The 16,096-nt window shown below is 36.4% G+C and overlaps 1 protein-coding gene across 1 annotated transcript in view; it reads right to left on the bottom strand.

Moving 5' to 3' along the window:
• LOC126816708 (uncharacterized) overlaps positions 1-2,011 on the bottom strand; it is a 339,811-nt gene extending 337,800 nt beyond the window's left edge. The window contains exon 1 of the mRNA XM_050543456.1: positions 1,859-2,011. The gene's annotated coding sequence lies outside the window, so the exon portion shown is untranslated. The remainder of the gene's footprint in view (positions 1-1,858) is intronic.
• Between the last annotated feature and the right edge of the window lie 14,085 nt (positions 2,012-16,096).

Below are 16,096 nucleotides of genomic sequence, written 5' to 3'. Positions count from 1 at the left end.
CAGCATGGCCACATGGTGTTTGTTTATATTTTTTAGGGGTTTTAAAAAATGGGTTAGGGTTAGGGTTGCGGACCACCCCCCAATATTTCACGGCTACGCCTCTGACAACAGTTAGACTTTAATATTAAGTTCGGGATTATATTTTCGTATAAACATGCTTCTTTTATTTCTAATAGCGCTTGGTTTGCTACATTTAATTTATACATAGGGAAAACGGTGTATTTACCTCCGCTACAGTGATCTAGATGTTCGCTTAAAGGAATAGTTCTCTTTTCTGCGTTTTTAATTTGAGAACAATGGAGGTTCATTCGTCTACTTAATTGCAATTATGTTATCCCTATGTATCTACCATTACAACCTGCACATATCATCAAATAAACTACATTATTTGATTTACAATTCATATTTTGTTTGACTGTAAATATTTGATGATTTGTGACAGTGAAATGACGACCCTTCGATAACATCATTACATGTTAAACATCGATTATCATTACACTGAGAAACTGTGGGGGTCGAAGATATGAAATCAAATTTGGAAGATGTCAACATTGTTCGTAAAATATGCGGTTAAGACTGTTAATAATTATTGAGGTCTGATTAATAATTTGGCTAATTTTTACACTATTTTGAAGAATATGGCGGTGTTTGTCATATATTTATTTACCTATCTCTTGTGATGGGTTGAAGTTTGCAACTAACGCTATTTCCCTATTAGTTGGAACATTTTGGTAAATTTAAGGTTCCCTTAATTTGGTCTGATCAAGGGAAAGGGCTTTTTGTTTGCCTCCAGAATCAGTTTAATTGGATAATTTTGTTGAAGTAGATAATCTTTCAATTGGTTTAGTCTGACGAGTTTAGTTTGATGGTTCGATATATATATCACAGTAAACCAAATGTCACTATCCTTGTTTTAACAAATGCCCATAAAATAAGCACGGTGCAGTTAAGAGTGGTGAATACAAGATTTTCAAAAAATTACATAGTAAAGGTACTTTTAAAAGACTTCAGCTGATATTAATCGGATAGGAGGTATGGAGCCCCCCACCCCCAACACCCACTCACCCCAACCTACTGTCCCATCCTCTCTCCAGACATGGAAAAATAACTACCCCCAAAATAATACTATTCTGATTTATTAAATCAGTTATCAGGTGTGTTTTGGACTCCATCCCATAAATACTATAATTACCAAATGCAACCGTGCAAGTTCAGATCATTTTAAGAACCATTTTAACTCGGAGTAAATTCTCAATGATTCCAATAGGTACTTGTGCCACAACGATTACTAATTTTGGACCATATTGCATGCTTGGACGTCGTTAATATAATTAGTTAGCGTATCCCATATAATAAAAAGCTTTAGGTGGAACAGGGGGGTATCTGGGATCAATAATTCATGCCAAGAAGGATATAACTGTGAGAACGATTGTAAGTTTCCCTATGCACAGATAAAACATTGTATATTTAAAAGGAAATTTTGTAATATTTATTACATTTTATAAACTGTTTGTCCGTAACTTAATCCCCAATGTTCCTTGGGTGTATTGCATTTATCTTCGATTTATATTAATATATTACCAGTGGCAGTAACTGTCAAACCCTAGGCTTATTATATTTAATAATCACAATAATTATTGATTTGCATAATATTTATAACGGTAGGATTAAACCCCCAACAGTCATAACATTATACACAACACAATGTCATATAAATTAAAAGGTTCATTTAAAAAAAAAAAGCCCCTAATAAATCATTTACATTTAGACTGGTCAACATGAAGTCGAATAACTAATAACCGAATATGTGTACATTTGTAACCAAAAGATCATATGAAGCACAAAATAGGCTACGTACCTTATTATACAGAATATTCTAGTCTGCTTTCAAGTAGACAGTAGAAAATGTCACGTCATCATGTAGTCGTTATTGATTGCCGGTATGTCACGTGTTCGCACGATCATTACAACGATTTTTGTTTTGTTTTAATTTTATATGGGAACCCAGCGTTTAATTCATGAATGACATACTAGCGGAGTTATTTTCCAGTAGACGGACAGTTCGAAGTTTAATCATACTTATTATGTATGTATTGTACAGTCTATAGGCCTATCTAGGTTCTACATAACTCGTAATGTATGGATTATACAACGCAGGGCAATAATATCCTAAATGTTATAATAATAATAATAACAATTACTTTATTTCAAAAGGGCTGAAAATTAAGCCAATGACCTTTCTTACATTTTGCCGTTTAAACAATGATATACCCCCCCCCCCCCCCAAAAAAAAAAAACAACAACAACCTCCCCTCCCCCAGTACGACGAAAAAGGCACGGCGACCCTCAACTTTCACAACACGAGAGTCGCCGTTAAGCCAGCGCTACGAAAAAGTCGCCCAAAAAAATCCGCGACCTTTTCGTCGCTCTGGCTTAACGGCGACTCTCGCCTCGAAAGTTGAAAGTTAGTTACATGCGCAATGGCTACATTTTACTTCTTGTATAGAAAATCATAATGGTGGAGATTTTGTGTGAGTTGGGGCTTTCAAGTTATAATCACCATTTTCCGTGTAAAGTAACATTTATTAGTGTTACAGATGAAAATATGAAATACATTATACAAAATAGTAATGTCTGTTTTAATAATGGGAACCGAACCGAGTTTGTCAGTAGTTATCTAGGTCGAACAGCTGAAAAGTCGCCAGCGCTAGCCTGTTCAATCCACTGGTTTGTAATTAAAACAACATGAATGATTAGGCCTAGTGTGTAAAATGCTACAAGACCTTCTAAATTAGCATTATTAGTTTAAAAGTTATTTGAAATATTTTAAAGGTATCCACAGGCTCAATGTAAAATTATTTTTATGTACAACTGATCGCTTTAGATCCCTGTCCACAATTTCTTGCAAACACTCCATAGACTACATTTACCATCTGGTTTTATTGTGGTCAATTACCGGTCACTGGTTTCGTGTTTGAACCTTTTAATATTAGCAGGGAACGTCCATTGCCAATTGGGTTAAAAGGAATAAGAACTGGGATTTAACATCCTACTTTTCTGAACAGGGAGTGTGTGGGGTTATATGTACATATTATCAATATTTCTAGTTAAATTGTTTTGTAATAAATGTGAAATATACTAAACAGCAAAAAAACAAAAAAAAAACCCCAAAAAACCCTGTCAGTACGATTTCAAAATCAGAGAGGCACTTTATTCAAATCATTCTAGAAAACGACTTACTAAATGGATCAAAGCAATTTTTTGTGAACAGTATGTTGACACATTAATTAGTGATTAATTGGTCTACGGCAATGGATGTTCTCTCTGGTGTATCAGTACTGATGGGTCTTCCGTATGTTCCCACTGTCTGCGCACTGTCTGAGATGCCTCTGTGAAGGGATTCTGCACGTGCTGTCGCACAACATGGCGGTCTTGTCGCCTTGTGGTAACCCTTGGTCTACCAGTTCGGGGGCGATCATCCGTGGTGTTGGTGGCCCGAAAGCGTTGCTGAAGCCTGTAGATGGTCAGAACATTGACCTGGAAGTGATTGGCAACGACTTGGGCAGTGTGGCCAGCGTCAAGTCTTCCATGCGCCTGGTTTATCTGAGCTGTCATGAGTCGTGGCATGCTGCTGCACCCGATCCAGCAATGTTACCCACTACTATAAGGAATGTTAGTAACAAAATCCTTATACTACTGGTAACAACGGCAGGCCGTCCGTACCGTACGGTACCATAATATCTTATACCAGTAGATAACAACAGCCGATCACTTAACAAGGGACTGTACTATCTCGTCTTTCTCACTCGGTATTGTGAGTTATCTTTCCCGGACCATTTGGCGCGAGATTGGACACAATACTGAATCATCAATCGTAGACTGGATAACCTGCTCTAATACGTCAGACTCGCTCCTACGTCACTCCTTTTCTGACTTGCATAGGAGACAGGTAGTGGGCAGCCATGTTTTGACGTAGTGTTACTAAAAATATAATATTAATTGCTCATTCATCTTTTTATTAAAAAAAAGCATCAAGCAAGGTTAAAAATATCTTGTCGAAGTAAAAGTATGGTTATTCCCACTATAACGGATGGTAGGCCTACACATACTGAACCACAACTCTGTTTTGGAAAAAAATAAATAACACATTTCTTGACATGCAATGAATGCATCTACTACTAGCCTACTAAAGTATCAAACTTTATACATTACCCAGGTCAGAAAATCTCCTCAGAAAATAAAAGACAACTGATTGTATAGCTCAATAAAGCTTTAAAGAAGCTGGCGCCGTTAGAAAAAGTATTAGCCTAAAAGATAGTTGACGTGAAGCAAACCAGTTAAAAATACAATTTGCGGGTCACGGAAAGATAACTCTGATTGAAAAAGTGCATAATTAAGTAAGTACTGGATAATCGTTAGTATGAAAATAGAACGGGAACGATTGATGGCCACAGATCACTAAACATTTGCCCACATTCTGAACATCTGAGACACGCTACCTGCGAAGAAGTATCTCAGACACAGTTAATAGCCATGATATCCATATCACGTGATCTACACATCACAGGTCATGACATTGACGTCAATGGGTCATGAGGTCAACAACACGTTAAATAGGTTTATCTTCAGCATTGTTTCCTTTGCACCCATAAAGACTATATAATTCGTCCAGCCCCAACATGTTCTCTCTTCGTCTAATGATTTTTCACAAAAATAACACTACAACTCATAGAATTGACGTCGTCTTCAATGACAGCGTCTGCAAATGGTAGCTGCCATCTTGGCACTATTTTGTGCGTCGGTCGTGTCTATTTCAGATACACACAATCAATTCTGTTGATGTTTTTAGCGTTGGGATTGACTAATAGTTAATTTATTTCACTTCTAAAACAAATATTTTAAACTTTAATGCAAATTTAGAAAATAGCCAAATTCTGGCTGGGATTACTTAGCAAAATGGCCATTCACTGTATACATGCGAAAAAAAAGCTAGCCACCAATTAATTTTCGTACGTTAGTTACGTACGCATTTGCCCATTGACTTTAATGTTAATTCTCGTCTCTTAGACCGGCTCTAACTTTTTCCCAAATGTTCGTTGGGTAGAACGCTTTCTACCACAGATGGAGCAACATGTGGCAACCTCTTGCCCAAAAGCACGTATGACTGAGGTTCACCATGGAAAACTTGAGATACACAAGCTAGAAGTAGAGACAAGAAAACATGCAATTTTGGACCCTACATTTCAACCTAACCAACCTCTCAACTCTTGTATCCTTCCGCCTCAAAATCATGAATATTCACCAAAACCTGGTAGAAAATGTATTTTCAAACCCTTTTCTTCGATTCTACACCAAAAAGTCAACAAAAATCGCCATGCAAAAGGGGGAAAAAGGGAAAGGGAGAGAAAGACTAAAAATAACTTTTGCCCTACATTCGTGGGCGACGGCGTAGAAATATTTGGTGAGCTGTGTCCTATATAGGGGTGAAACTTCAGGTATCACCAAAAAGTCTTTTTTATATGCTTCCCATATGTTCTGGTAACATACCGGTGAAAGGAAATCAAAATCAAAGAATAACTGCAAAAATGATGGCCCTTTAAGTATACATGCCGCTTTATGTACAGTAGTGCATCTCAGGTCCATGGGCCTTTTGTGCTAAAATCTAAAAATCTTTCTTATTAAAGGCAGTATTTGAGTTCTGTGAAATTACACAGAAAACACTCATAAGCTGGATTTTTTTTCAAAAATATAATTTTTTACTGCCATGTCATGAAAAATGTACAAAATTTACATGTAGCATCTTTAAAACCCCCCAATTATTTTCCACATTTTAGATAGCCAGACCGAAAAGGGATATATTTTTAGAAACCCTGGCCAATATACAAACAGAAAAATCACAAATCAGCTGCATTGATTGTAATATTAGAGATCTATACTTAAACATGTACCCCCACCCCCTAAATATGTCACTTACTGAATGAATCTAATCTTTGGTTGCAGAAGTAACATCATCAAAGCAATCTGTCTAATAGCTATGTTTTACCATCCCTGGCTAACATATGTACATATAAACTAAAATATGTGCAATAAATATGAATTATGGTTAAAAATCGGCCTTGATGAAAGAAAAAAATGCCATATTTGGTCTATGACCACCCCTCTCTAACAAAAGGGTCACAGAATACACAATTTTCACAAATTTGGGAAAATTTCAATGTTTTCAACATCTCAAGGCTCAGAGGCACCATACAAATCTTTATTGCAATTCTTGTGCTGAAGCAAGATGTCTGGACCTTTACATCAATTGCCTGAAAAAATGAAGTCCAAAAAGTAATTATGACAGAGTTGACAAGATGAAGGAGGTCTGAAAAGGAGCAATATTGTGACAGAGTGATATTTTTAATATATATAGTTGGTTTTTAGTCATTTTAATCTGCAATTAATATAAACTTATAAGGGTTGTACTATCCCTTTAAACCTATTCTATACTATCCACTCTGTACCTGGTCTGTAGTGAGTTCCACTCACAATATCTTCAACTTTAACCTTTCCTATTTGTCTAGTGAGTTGTTGTATGAAAGTTTCCTTGGAGACATTCATCCTATAGTTTTTATATGCAAAAGAAGACACTTTTCCTCTCCTTAGTTATATAAAGGTTGTTAACTGGTATTGCGTATTTATTAATATACAAGTGTTGCTAGATGTAAATATTGAAGCTTCTTCAATAGTGGTTTGGCAGTTTATTTATCAGGTATGTTTATAATTATATTTATGGAATTAGTCTTTGTTTTAAAGTGGCAGCCATGCTGAATTTCTTTAAAGTATAAGTTGATAGTTTGAAATGGGGAAAGATTACATCATTATATAGTTAAAACATTATTTAAAGTATTTCACTTTAGATATACACTTAGTCATTTACATCACATTTATATTTCATTTACAGTGTTCCAACGTTTAAAGGTATTTCACCTTTATACCAATTGGTAGTAATTATAAAACCCCTCTTAAGGGTAAGCAATATTAGTTTTATTCTTTAGATCTAATTATTAGTATTAATTAGTATTATTATTATTTACGCTGCGATAATAAGTATATTTCATACTTTTACGAGTATATCTGTATTTCATAGTTTAAGTCACTTAAGAGAAGAGTTAATATGTATATTATACATATGATTTTATATTATCGTTATTATTACTTTTAAACCATGCTTTAATACTGTTTTTATGCATTGTATTTATTATATTACTTGTATATTTGCAGGGTTTTCTTTTTTATAGTTAATAAAGTATTTTCAAGGAAATGAACCCTTGTGTGGTCATTTTAGCCCCGGCATTTGACTAGCCTGGAGGTCGGGTGTTCGATCCCTGCATTGGCCGAGAAAATTCATCCAGATTTTCCGGTGTGGTTCCCCCTTGTCAGTGATGCAGGACGGAGGGCCTGACAAGGACAGCTGTCTAGTCCTTCGGATGAGTCGAAAAACCGAGGTCCCGTGTATACATTGGAATGCACGTAAAAGATCCCTTGGCAGTTGGAATTCGATATAAGAGTAGGCGATAGTGCCGCTGCCCGGGCAAAATTTCCCTCATAGCACACTGTATGGCATATATGCCCGTCTTCATTAGCCCAGCACAGGAGCAGAACAGTAGGACGTTAAACCCCATTTCATTTCATTTCATTTCATTTCCGGCATTTGACCCCCTTCAACATTTGGTATTAAACTCGCTCCTAAAAAGTGCAAGTTCTTTCAAGAGCAAGTGAGGTATTTAGGACATATTGTGTCTGCTGAGGGGATAAGTACAGATCCTCAGAAGACAGAGAAGGTGGAGTCTTGGCCTAAACCAACTAATGTGGAGGAGCTGAGGAGATTTCTTGGGTTTGTAGGATACTACAGGCGTTTTGTGAAAGAAAGGTGCAGAACAAGAACTCTGTGAGAGAATGGACCTGGAAGCAACAACAAGAAGAAGCCTTTGTGAAACTGAAGAGTTGCCTAGTAAATCCACCCATACTAGGGTATGCAGATTCTACCAAGCCATTTACAGTGCACACTGATGCTAGTGGTAAAGGATTAGGAGCTGTGCTTTATCAGGAGCAGGACGATAAGCAACGAGTCATCTGTTACGCCAGTAGAGGGCTATCTAGAGCCGAGAAGAACTATCCTGCGCATAAACTAGAGTTTTTGGTTTGAAGTGGCCTGTCACAGAAAAATTCCATCAGTATCTTTACAGCAACAGCTTTACTGTGTTTACAGATAACAACCCCTTAACTTACATTCTTACCACAGCTAAGTTAGATGCCACAGGCCATCGCGGGTTAGCAGCACTTACCAACTACAATTTTTCCATCAAATACAGACCTGGCAAGAAAAGTGGAGATGTCGACGCCCTAAGTAGATTAGGAGATACCAACAGCGCGGAAAAAGATAGATTTATTGAGGTGAACGAAGAGATTATAGGAGCATTGAAAGATATCGAAACTGCCAGTGGGTACATTCATTCCATCAGTATGTCCCAACAAGTGCTTCCGGATGCCATCAAGAATTCTTCGTCAATAGTTGACACCAAGACTTGGAGACAAAAGCAGCTTGAAGATCCTTTGCTGAAGTTTGTTTTAAATGACATAGAGAAGAATATAAGACCAAGCCGTAAGAGTACATGTCCTGAAGAAGCAGGTCTGCAGAGGGAATATGGACACTTCGTCCTTAGATCCGGAACTCTTTTTCGACGGACGGTAAACAAAGATCAATAGAGACTGCAGCTTGTTCTTCCCAGAGCATACAGAGGTGAAGCACTCCAAGGAGTACACGATCATCTTGGACATCAAGGAAGAGATCGTACTGTTAGTTTGGCGAAAGACAGATTTTATTGGCCTAGAATGACAACCGACATTGAAGAATACATCCAACAGTGTCCAAGATGTCTTAGGAGAAAGGCAACAGCAACAACATGTCCTCTAGTGAACATCACATCCAGTCAACCATTAGAGTTAGTGTGCATGGACTATGTGTGTGTGTTGAAGAGTCCAAAGGAGGATACGACAACATCTTAGTAGTTACAGATCATTTTACCAGATATGTTCAAGCCTTTCCTGTACGTAACACCACAGCAAAAACAACAGCGAAAGCGTTTTTTGATGGTTTTATTGTTCACTATGGCATTCCCCAAAGAATTCAGTGATCAAGGTCAACAATTCGAAGGAAAGTTCATCAAAGAATTGTGTCAACTAACAGGTATGGATAAATCAAGAACCACACCCTATCATCCCCAAGGCAATGGACAGTGTGAAAGATTCAACAGAACACTACTCAATATGCTAGGAACGCTGCAACCAGAACAAAAGAGAGATTGGAAGACCTATGTTGCACCACTTGTACATGCGTACAACTCCACTAGGCATTCAGCTACCGGATACTCTCCTTTTGAACTGATGTTTGGCCGTAAACCAACCCTAGCGATTGATGTCATACTTGAACTTGTCAATAATGACGATGAGGGTAAATCCTATAACACCTATGTGGATGACTTGAAAGATAAGCTTGAATATGCATACAAGACAGCTTCTGCAGAAGTTAACAAAGGCCAGGAAACTCAACAGCGGCAGTTTAACCACAGAGCCAGAAACATCAAGATAGAACCTGGTGATCGTGTGTTGGTACGGCGATTAGCGTTCAAAGAGGGAAGACACAAGATTTCGGATAAATGGGAAGACATCGCCTACAAAGTGCTGAGCCAACCGAATCTGGATATTCTTGTTTACAAGGTTAAAAGTGAAGATGGTGGAAAGCGTGTACCTACTCTCCACAGGAACTATCTTTTACTAATTAGCGCCATACCAGAATGCATATCTCCAACAGCATCATTGAAACATCCAGTAGCTAAACCAAGGAAGACCAGAGGTAATGTTTCAATTAAATCCAGCAACGAAGACGATAAAGGGATCAGTGACAGTGAAGAAGATGAAGAACCTGTGTATCTTGTGGTTGAGACAGACTTCCTGCCTCAGGCTAGCTCCACAGCTGATGACACAGGAAGGGAAGATGTTATCGTTCCGGAGCTTGAAGAAGTCCTTCAAGATGGTGTAGAAGAGGGCCAAGTGACACCAGTTTCGGGTGATGATCCATCAGTTGAAGAACCACTGCCACCGTTAATTATACTATCTGTTCCTGAATCACGTAGGTCTACGAGACAACGAAAACCACCAAGTTGGCAGGCTGAATATGTGCTGGCGCATCAACAGCAGCTTGTTCCAGATTTTCAAAGATGTGCGGAGCTGGCAAGATCGTTACTTCCAGCTGACTTCATGTCTTTGCCACCAGACAGACTACGTATAGTTTTGGAGATGTTACCAACACTGTGCCAGAGAATTTTTCCAGAAATATTTCCGAAATAGTTATAAGTTTTATTTTGATTAATGTTGAGGACAACATTTTTAGTTAGCAGGGGAGTATGTGACAGAGTGATATTTTTAATATATATAGTTGGTTTTTAGTCATTTTAATCTGCACTTAATATAAACTAATAATGGTTGTACAATCCCTTTAAACCTATTCTATACTATCCACTCTGTACCTGGTCTGTAGTGAGTTCCACTCACAATATCTTCAACTTTAACCTTTCCTATTTGTCTAGTGAGTTGTTGTATGAAAGTTTCCTTGGAGACATTCATCCTATAGTTTTTATATGCAAAGGAAGACACTTTTCCTCTCCTTAGTTATATAAAGGTTGTTAACTGGTATTGCGTATTTATTAGTATACAAGTGTTGCTAGATGTAAATATATAAGCTTCTTCAATAGTGGTTTGGCAGTTTATTTATCAGGTATGTTTATAATTATATTTATGGAATTAGTCTTTGTTTTAAAGTGGCAGCCGTGCTGAATTTCTTTAAAGTATAAGTTGATAGTTTGAAATGGGGAAAGATTACATCATTATATAGTTAAAACATTATTTAAAGTATTTCACTTTAAATATACACTTAGTCATTTACATCACATTTATATTTCATTTACAGTGTTCCAACGTTTAAAGGTATTTCACCTTTATACCAATTGGTAGTAATTATAAAACCCCTCTTAAGAGTAAGCAATATTAGTTTTATTCTTAAGATCTAATTATTAGTATTAATTAGTATTATTATTATTTACGCTGCGATAATAAGTATATTTCATACTTTTACGAGTATATCTGTATTTCATAGTTTAAGTCACTTAAGAGAAGAGTTAATATGTATATTATACATATGATTTTATATTATCGTTATTATTACTTTTAAACCATGCTTTAATACTGTTTTTATGCATTGTATTTATTATATTACTTGTATATTTGCAGGGTTTTCTTTTTTATAGTTAATAAAGTATTTTCAAGGAAATGAACCCTTTAGCCCCGGCATTTGACCCCCTTCAACAATATTAACATTTAACTGTTCTATAAGTAACATAAATGCAAGAATCACCACAAATCCTAGACTTTGATAAGAAAATATTGAACATTAAGCTGACATTTACACATCTACACCAGTTTTATATTAGGGTGTGGCCTGACATGTCTCTGGGTTCTAAGTTTGACTTTAAACAAAAAGGCTTAGACATTTTTGAAATGTACAAAATAGCTATTTATTAGTGAAAAACAACATTCCTAGCTGTAATTCAACCACAAATTCCAATTACTATCATTTTATTGTCAACACAGGTGCAATTAAATCTCTCAAAACACATTAATAAAAAAGGGTGGGGTGGGGCATTTATAGCCTCTCCTAAGGAAACGGTGGAGTTAAAAATGGCTAGAAAGACTGGAATATTGCTTTCTACGTGAAGGAAATGCAAGAATTTAATGTTACAAAGAAGAAAACCAGCGGCTGCCAGGCAGGATACGCCCACATTTTCGAGAGATGGATAGAGGACAAGCTAACAAGAAAGTGATTTTTCCTACTATCAAGGGCCATAATTCAGGAAATTACAATTCAATATGCGCGAATATCGAAAGGAACTGAGATCTTTGTGTTATAAACTTACATTTCAAGTTTCAACAAAATCGGATAAAAATTGTGACCTCTATAGGGTCCACAACCTTGATATACCATATTTTTACGCTATTTGAGAACGAACGGCGGCCATTTTGTCTGTCAATTTTGGGCCGATTTTCACGAAATTCGAACCCAACCTTCCTTAGGGTGTAACGGTGATATAATAATACGTTTTTTTAAATCGGATAAAAATTATGACCTCTATAGGGTCCACAAGCTAAAACCGCGATTTTTCGTACAATCGGGGACCATAATTCAGGACGCTACAGTCCGATATGCGCGAAGATCGAAAGGAACCGAGATCTTTGGGTTATAAACTTAAATTTCAAGTTTCAAAAAAATCGGATAAAAATTGTGACCTCTATAGGGTCCACAACCTTGATATACCATATTTTTACGTTATTTGAGAACGAACGGCGGCCATTTTGTCTGTCAAATTTGGGCCGATTTTCACGAAATTCAAACTCAGTCGTCCTTAGGGTGTAACGGTGATATAATAATACGTTTTTTTTAAATCGTATAAAGATTATGACCTCTATAGGGTCCACAAGCTAAAAACACGATTTTTCGTACAATCAGGGGCCATAATTTAAGAAGTTATGGTCCGATATGCGCAAATATCGAAAGGAACCGAGATCTTTGGGTTATAAACTTACATTTCAAGTTTAAAAAAAAAATGGGATAAAAATTGTGACCTTTATAGGGTCCACAACCTTGATATACCATATTTTTACGCTATTTGAGAACGAACGGCGGCCATTTTGTCTGTCAATTTTGGGCCGATTTTCACGAAATTCGAACTCAACCTTCCATAGGGTGTAACGGTGATAGAATAATACGTTTTTTTAAATCGGATAAAAATTATGACCTCTATAGGGTCCACAAGCTAAAAACGTGATTTTTCGTACAATCAGGGGCCATAATTCAGGAAGTTACAGTCCGATATGCGCGAATATCGAAAGGAACCAAGATCTTTGGGTTATAAACTTACATTTCAAGTTTCAAAAAAATCGGATAAAAATTGTGACCTCTATAGGGTCCACAAGCTAAAAACGTGATTTTTCGTACAATCAGGGGCCATAATCCATGAAGTTTCGGTCCGATACATGCCAATATCGAAAGCAGCCGAGATCTTTTTGGGATAAACCTATATTTCAAGTTTCGTCAAAATTGGATAAGAATTGTGACCTGTAGAGAGTCCACAAACAATTGTGGACGGATGGACGGACGTCCGGACGGACAGGGGCGACGGCATAATACGTCCACATGAAAATGTGGGCGTATAAAAATGCTTGTTCTGGGTAAAACAGTAGCAAAATTGAGCCAACCCCTGTTTTGAACATTTTGTACAAACCCATTTACCAATTTTCAATTTTCTGTAGGAAAGCTGATGCTATTTCTAAACCTGATAAACTTGTAAATCCCATCTAAGTTACATTAGCAATGAAAATCAGATGCATTTTAGACATTTTGATTCATTTGAGTAGTCAAGAAAGGATTGATTTCTACATTGAAATGGGGGGAATCCAAAGATTTTCTGTGAATATTCCTGATTTTTAGACAAAATTTGGTGAAATTACAATACTGTTCACTGTATCTGTGCTTTCTGAGGTTGAATAATCCAAAATTGGGCATTAAAATATTTTTCTTACTATTAGAAATTAAATAAAAACTGAAAATTGAGAAATTTGCAGTAAAATCACAATTTTTCTCCAAATTTTAATATTTTTTTTGAAATTTAACTTTTTTTAGTTTTTCAGTAGTCAAAATATTTTATTCATATTTTCTGAGAGTTTAATCTTCATATTTTCAAAACTAAGGCATATCAGTCTCAGCCTGTCACACATTTGCCCATTGACTTGAATGTTAATTCAAACCCTTTTCTTCGATTCTACACCAAAATGTCAACAAAAATCGCCATGCGCCAAAAGGGGGAAAAAGGGAAAGGGAGAGAAAGACTAAAAATAATTTGTGAGCTGTGTCCTGATGATCCAGTATTGTGCCGTGTTGATGTCTGTTTACTTTTTTTTCTTTCCGGAAGGGGTGATAACTACAAACTCGTTTCGAGACACTATAGCAACAGGACACAGATCACCAAATCTTGAAACAAGGGCCAAAGCTATTTTTAGTCTTCCTCTCCCTTTTCCTTTTTCCCCCTTTTGCATGGCGATTTTTGTTGACTTTTTGGTGTAGAATCGAGGAAGAGGGTTTGAAAATACATTTTCTGCCAGGTTTTGGTGAATATTCATAATTTTGATGCGGAAGGATACAAGAGTTGAGAGGTTGGTTAGGTTGAAATGTAGGGCCTGAAATTGCATGTTTACTTGTCTCTACTTCCAGCTTGTGTATCTCAAGTTTTTCATGAAGAACCTCATACGTGCTTTTGGGCAAGTGGTTGCCACATGTTGCTCCATCTGTGGTAGAAAGCGTTCTACCCAACGAAAATTTGGGAAAAAGTTAGAGCCGGTCTAAGATACGAGAATTAACATTGGAGTCAATGGGGAAAATCTTTAGTGATCTGTGTCCAACAATGGGCCAGGCGGTATTTCTGGTCACTCGAGTCTATTGATAGCTGTCGTAGGCCATAGATATAACTCTATGTCGTAGGCTGACTTTATACTGAGTCTGGATAATCAAGACACTATTACGACGATGGGCCACATGCAGAATTCTATTTTGATTTTTTCTATTTCACTTATTATTTTTTTATTTAAAATGTTATTTTTTTTATAGATTTTTTTTAATCTTAAATATTTTATTATTATTTTTTTTTTTATAGATTTATTTTTATTTTAAATTTAAAAAAATTTTTTGTAAAAAAATTGTTTCTTTTTTTTTTACTTATATTTTTTATTATTTTAAATGATACACAAAAAATAACCCAAAAAACGCTATTGCGACCATGGGCCACCATAGATAACCAACAATAAAATAAAGGTTTTAGACTAGTAATCCTCACTCCTTTGACTTGAATGTTGAATCGATGCCCTTGGCCTATAACATTCCAACGTTAAAGACAACCTTTCGTCAATGGTCTGTTATTGTGTCAACGCATGCAAGGGAGATAACCAACATTAAAAATAAAGGTTTTAGACTAGTAATCCTCACTCCTTTGACTTGAATGTTGAATCGATGCCCTTGGCCTATAACATTCCAATGACCTTAATCTTTATAACCACAAACAGCCCAACATGTCCCAATCATCTGATAAAAATATTGATTGAAATACGGTTATTCATTTCGATTTTGTTTCTGACCCAGGTTAATGGCATCTATATGCCGTTACTACATTTTCGTTGGCGATTTTCCTGATCCTTCTGTCTCAAAATCATACATATCCTCCAATACCTGCAATTTCAAACATTCTTTCTCGATTCTAGATCATAGTATATACCAATATTGCCATGCAAATTAAGTTTGGAAGTGGGTGAGGGTTGGGGAGAATCGCTATAAATTAACTAACTATATCACATCTTGACAAACACGCTCTCTCTCAATCATAGGACCCAGTATAGCTGTCTCAGCAATGTACATAATCGATGTGATCTGAAAAACAAATTCAATTATCAGGTGAAGTATAAGTTTTACTGTCAATGGTGTGATAGTCATGTGTGCAGAATTTCTTGAAGATATTTGTCAATAAAGATTTGAGTTGAGGAAGATTATTGAGCAGAAAAATGAAAAAAAAAGTACACTGTAATATTGATACGCGATAATTCGCCTTGATAATTCAGAGGGGGTTTATTGTCCATTCGACCACAATTTTCGACCAATCAGAATTGAGGAAATTTCTAATTTGTGCTACGATTGCAACTACCTGCTGGCTCATGTTTCATTTAACCTGTATTTTTATATCGAGATATTAAAACGACTTTTCTTGCCACCCTTTGACAGAAACAATGCTTCTACTGATAGCTAAAAAGCAGCCAGCATTTAGTTGGAGATAACTTGACTTATTAGATCAGGACTAAGCCTGTTGTATTTTATGTAACTTGAAAATTTTCTAATATTCACTATTTCACGCACTTAGGATTCGACATTGGGCCTACACTTGGCTACTGATTAGGCGCTTTA

This window comes from Patella vulgata, chromosome 3 (assembly GCF_932274485.2).
Source record: "Patella vulgata chromosome 3, xgPatVulg1.2, whole genome shotgun sequence".
In the NCBI taxonomy this organism is placed as follows: domain Eukaryota; kingdom Metazoa; phylum Mollusca; class Gastropoda; family Patellidae; genus Patella; species Patella vulgata.
The sequence above is the reverse complement of the archived record's forward strand: the minus strand, read 5'-3'. Positions and strand labels throughout refer to the sequence as shown.